Source organism: Penaeus monodon, chromosome 43 (assembly GCF_015228065.2).
Source record: "Penaeus monodon isolate SGIC_2016 chromosome 43, NSTDA_Pmon_1, whole genome shotgun sequence".
Classification (NCBI taxonomy): domain Eukaryota; kingdom Metazoa; phylum Arthropoda; class Malacostraca; order Decapoda; family Penaeidae; genus Penaeus; species Penaeus monodon.
This window is the reverse complement of record NC_051428.1, coordinates 16,255,995-16,261,636: the sequence shown is the minus strand read 5'-3', so window position 1 is coordinate 16,261,636 and position 5,642 is coordinate 16,255,995.

Genomic DNA, 5,642 nt, shown 5'->3' with positions numbered 1-5,642 from the left:
ATAAAAAAATTGGCTTACTAGTTTCCAAAAATAGATACTAAATACTTTTTTTGGTCTTTTTATTCCACCAATCCCTTTTTCTACAAAAAACCCAAAGCATTTTTGTTCTTTTCATAAAAATCTATTTACTCTATGTTTGCATCAAAAATGGCTGCCAGATGTACAGAGTGGGACCCAGAAAGGGTTACTGAAATATAATTCCGCAACTGTACACATAACAACACCAAACACCACACAACCCCCACAATATATTTATATATATATTCGGAAAACTCCCAGGGAAAAAATTAGCAAGGACACGTGGTACCCCTTCCAGTGACCAAGAAAATTATGGTTTATTTGTGTGGCAGTGCAATATTTCTCGAAATGCCAGCCATGATGCCTTTATGGGGGGGGTACTGGGGGAGAATTTTTGTGCGGGTTTTTAGTGTTAATTTGGGCTGCACTTGCCCGGGGTTCTTTTTTCGAACCCGAGGGTTCTGGGATGCTACCAGCTGTAGGCTTGGAAACTAGGATCCCCCAGTCTCTGACTATTTTGAGAGGTTCTTATGGTGGCTAAGTAAAACGAGGGGCAAGAGGGGGGCCGACTCTCCCCGTTCTGCTGAACTTCAGACAGGGGAAACACAACCACGGATACCACCCCTGCTGATTTTGGGAAAGGAGATCCTTGGATTGCGAGAGGACGGTACACATGACACATTAACCATCACACACACACACACAGAAACACACACACCCACACACCACAACACACACACACCCACTAAAATGGCTCAAATTTTGAATGAACTAAAAACACCATTTAATTATCTGGCGGCCCAGAGGAAAAACTCAGTATCTTTTCTCAGCTTTATTGGGGGAACAGACACGTAATTAAAGGGATTTGACGGGGGTAGACGGGGCGGAGGCGGCGTCAGCTTCTACAGGTTGGGGGGAAGGTTTTCGCGGTTAAAGGGAAAACGGACCCGTGACTCCTTCGGTTTTCGGGGCATTTCCACCTAGGGCGGGGGGGGCACGCTGTTCCCCCGGCTACCCCCCTCCGGCGTTTCTCGTTATCGCCGAAGGTGAGGTCAGGCCCCGGGGTCAGCAGCGCCTACCCAAACTCTTGATTAATGGAGTCCCCCGGCTCAGGCAGTTTTTCACTATTTATAGATTCACACGCTCTCCACCTATCCTCCCCCTCCCCCTCGGGGGCGATAGACTGCCCCACCTAAGGGCTGTCCTACCCCAACGCCCGGAGAAATGCTTGAGGGCCCAAACGGTCCCACCGCTGCCACCAGCTATAAGGGTCTCAAATTTGAATGATCAAAACCACTATTTTTTTCTGGCAGGCCCAAAAAAACTCAGTATCTTTTCTACTTTATTGAGGGAACAACACGTAGATTAAAAAGGGATCTTGACGCGGTAGACGGGGCGGGGGCGGCGTCAGCCCCTAGGGGTTGGAGGGAAGGTGTTCGGGTTTTAAAGGACGGACTGGGCTGACCCCTTTGGGTATTCTGGCCCTTCCCGCCTAGGCGGGGGGCACGCTGTTGCCCCGCTACCCCTCCAGGCGTTTCTCTTTTCCCCAAAGGTGAGGTCATGACCCAGGGGTCAGCACCCCCTACCAAACTCCTTGATTAAGGATGTCACCCCGGTCGGGGCAGTTTCACTATTTGAAGGCCCCCCGGGCGCCTTAAAGGGTGACCTAACTTGGCTGGTCTCTCGTTCTCGGGCTCGTCATGGTCATCCTTGTGGCTGCCGTCCTTCGCCCTTTCATCCTTTGGTCCTTGGGTAACTGCCGTCCTCGATGTCCCCACTTTTCCGAAAGCCGACGGTCCTCCTTACTTCGGATTCGTTTTGACCTCCTCGAAAATCCGGCCCCCGGGTTTAACTGGGCGGGGGGTCCTCGTCCACAGCCTCCAATCTCGTCCGGGTCCTTCTCCGCCACCGTCCTCGAAATTTTAAACCCCGGATCACGGCGTGGGCAGGGGGGGCTCCGGGGCTGTGATTCTGCGTACGAGCTCCTGGAGTTGCCCGGTCTGCAGGCGTCCCCAGCAAGCATTCTGGGGCAACTGGTTTTGGGGCAAAGGTGCTAGTTCGCTGGATTACGGGATCTGGCAGGAACGCCGTCCATACACTGGGCGGCTTAAAAACCTTTTTTCTGATGAAAATCCTGGCCCCGTGGGGCCTATGGGATTTCGATACCCCCTTCTCCAGCACCCTAAGGGTCCCCCTTCGGTCCCCTGTGGGTCCGACTGCAATTAAAAATAAATCATACCGTAGGGCCATAAGAGAAAAAGAAAGGCAACAGAGAAGGGGTGGAAATTCACTAGGGGTTTTAATAAAAATTGTTTTTAATTTTGGTTTTTTACTTATTTTCTTTTTTTTTTTTTGATTTTGTGTTTTATTTTCACAAAGGTAAAAAAGAAAATGAAGAGGAGATGCAGAGCGGCCCGCAACCCCTTTTGAAACCCCAACCCACTCTGATAGATATGAAATAAAAGGAACAACATCGGCGATCCGCGAGATCTATTTGAAACCATGTCTCCACGATAAAAATAGATGTTTTGTACCATGTACGAACCGCTCGTCAGACAGACAAATTGCGGGTAAGAATAAAATAATCTTTTGCCGCACTAAAACGCAACCCCGCCCCTTTTTAAAAGAAAAAAAACAGGGGCTTTTTCCCCGGTGTGGGGGAGTAGGTGAGGGGGTGTGTGTAGCGTGTGGGGGTCAGCTAGCGTTAATGAGGGGAAGGCCGAGTGACCCCCACACAGAGAATGAAAACAAAACCCTATTAACTTTATTAACAAAAACTGAATAAATTTGCATACTAGCTATTTTAAGTTATTTCAAATAAAAATTGATTCAACATTTTAATGATAGGACAGAAAGACGCATGAAAGAAGGGGACATGAAAAAAAAATTCGCCCAAATTTTTTTTTCAAGCAAAATTTTTCGGGGGCGAAATCTGAAAATGCCGAGGTACATGTCTAGTTTGCCGCAGACTTCAATAAAAATCAATAACGGGGGGGATCCTTTTACCCAAATCCCTTATGACGAAGCGACCCGGCCCCCGGAAAAACAACCCCCGTTTTCTGTGTATCTGTAATGGGCCTCCAAAATTCCCGAAGGATTATAAATTTTCAGAATCACGCAAAACCCTTGGGGGGGCCCAAAACATGCAACGACTTAAATGGGTGAGAAAGGTGTGATTAAAAACGAATAATGATTTTTAGCCAAACCTCTTTTTTTAACGGTAGGTTCATGTTTGAGCCGCCGTGGTCCAGCAGATCTTAAATTTTATTTTTATTTTTTGGTTTCCCTTTGGGGGGGAGTCTGGTAGGGTCCCCCCGTTCCTTTCCAGGGGGGGGGTGCCGGGGTTTCCTTTAGGGAATCATTCTCTTATTTACCCGGGCTTGGGGCCAGCATTGATTTGGGCTGGCTTGGCCCCCATGGCTAGGTGGCAAACGAGGTGAAGTTCCCTTCCCACGGGGGAAAAAACGCCCCGGGCCCGGTGACTCGAACCCTCGAATCAGATTACCGCGTACGTCTTGAGTCCCCGGGGCCTAAACCATTCGGCCACCGCGTCCCCCCCGCTCAAACCCAGCCTCTTAAATTAACGGACTAAACCCCGGGGCCACCGACTCAAAAAGGGGCCCAACGAATAAATTTGGTTTATTGCACCTACTTTCGAACGCGGAGCCAGACTATTTGGCGTTTAAAGCAACCCCGGGGCAAAATCGGGGAACCTGTGCCAGATTGGGGAAGATCCTACGCTATATCCCAAAAAATACAATTTTTTACCTGTTCGCTCTAGCCCGATAGAACGTGTCACCAAAAAAACAAAGTAACAAGATATGTTTTTCTCCCAAAAATTACAGGGGAACCCCGCGGTCATTTTACCCTACCCCCCCCGCCACCGACCGGGAAAAAAAAGAAAGTGAGGCAGGTCAAGACAGGAAAATAACCTTTTTCAAAACCAAAATAACCCCAAGCGAAAGAAAAGATTGGTCAGGTCGGGGGGAAGGGGGGGGAAAAATGAAAGATTTCCCGATAAATAAAAACACGAACGCGTTAAATTCGTTGCGAGAAAAAATAAAACTCTAAAAAAGAGAGAAAATAAATTAAATTTTTAACTAACGAACGATATTATGTTTATTGATCACATACTCGACGCCGGAAAGCATCTGAGTTGGAAAAAATAGTGGGGAAAAGTGCCCTTTTTCTGTCCTTAGCATTTTTAAACCCCAACAAAAAAACAACGGCTAACATGTATGGGGGGAAGGGAAAGAAATAAGAAAAAAGGGGGCCCAAAGTGTACTTAGTGTTTTTTCTTACCATGTCTTGAAGCGGTTTCCAGCGGGTTTTTTTCGAAGATTTGCGTTCATGCTGCGAGCCGGAAAGGGCGCAGGCCACCCGCCACCAGATTTTAAAGGGGTTTGCGTACTTATACAGGGGGTGACAGGGACCAAAACACCAAAGGGGTGAAAACACGCTACGACGACGCTCGACTTGTCTAAAAAAGGGTAATCGCGGGATGCGGGGCCAGCCGCCGCCCGGGAGAGGGAGGGGGAGCTGACCCTCCCCGTCGGGGGCTTCACACAACTCCCCTCAAAAAAGGTCAATATAAAATGTGACCTCCGCCCTCGCTGGCGGGGGTTTTATTTGGGACTTTTGGGTCCCGTGGAAAAAAAGCCCGTGGGCCACTGGTAAAGAAAAAAGAATTATCCCTCCGTAACAGAAAAAGAATTATCCCCATCTTTACACACATATATAATGTCCCTAGCTACCCGCGAACAACACGTGGTCGAAGCGGATGCTATATGAATGGATGAAACAAACAGGCCGGGACGAGACTCAAAAAATAGAATAACATTGTGAGGATACGAAACAAGATTCCATGTAAAATATACGGTCAACAGGACAAGACGCAGATGTAAAAAAACATAAGCGCGAAAGCATCATGTGACAGAGGACCAGCAGAAGAAAAAAAAAGAAATTATGAATGCGAAACAATAAGCAATTTTAATCGATCGCAATAGAGATCATAGTTTATCAGTCTGGGTACTATAAATTAACTCGGGTAGCAGGTAGAACAAGTTAGAAGTGATAAATACAGTGTTAAAAATGTGCTGGGACATAGCAAAGTCTTGATGCGGGTATCTTTCCAACAATAAGAAATGGATAGCGTAATAACCAGCAGGGGATGACAGGATGAGCTCTATATCGAAAAAGGACGCTCAGTGACGGAGAATGTGGACTAGATTTCGGAGTAGCCATGTTCTCATCTCGGTAAGCCCATTTGAAGTAATTTAGTATACCATCGTGATGGAACATAGTGGATAGGAAATAGAAATGGAAGACAGTAACACGGGAGTGCTTTTCTGAAACATAGTTAAGTTTAGGAATAATATGAAGAATCTGATGACTTGATTATCAAATTTAAGTTATTTTGTTTAATGATTAAAACGAATAAATGTGCTTGACATTAACGTCATATATCAATATATCTTCATTAACAATTAATGAGAATAGATAGGCTAATTCATAAGTGTAATTAAATAATCAAGTGCTTTCCAAGATTGACAGGTCAGCGGAAGTGTGTGGGCAATGACAAGTCGTGTTGTTTTCCGAAAAAGCGTGTGAGTGATTTTTTGTCT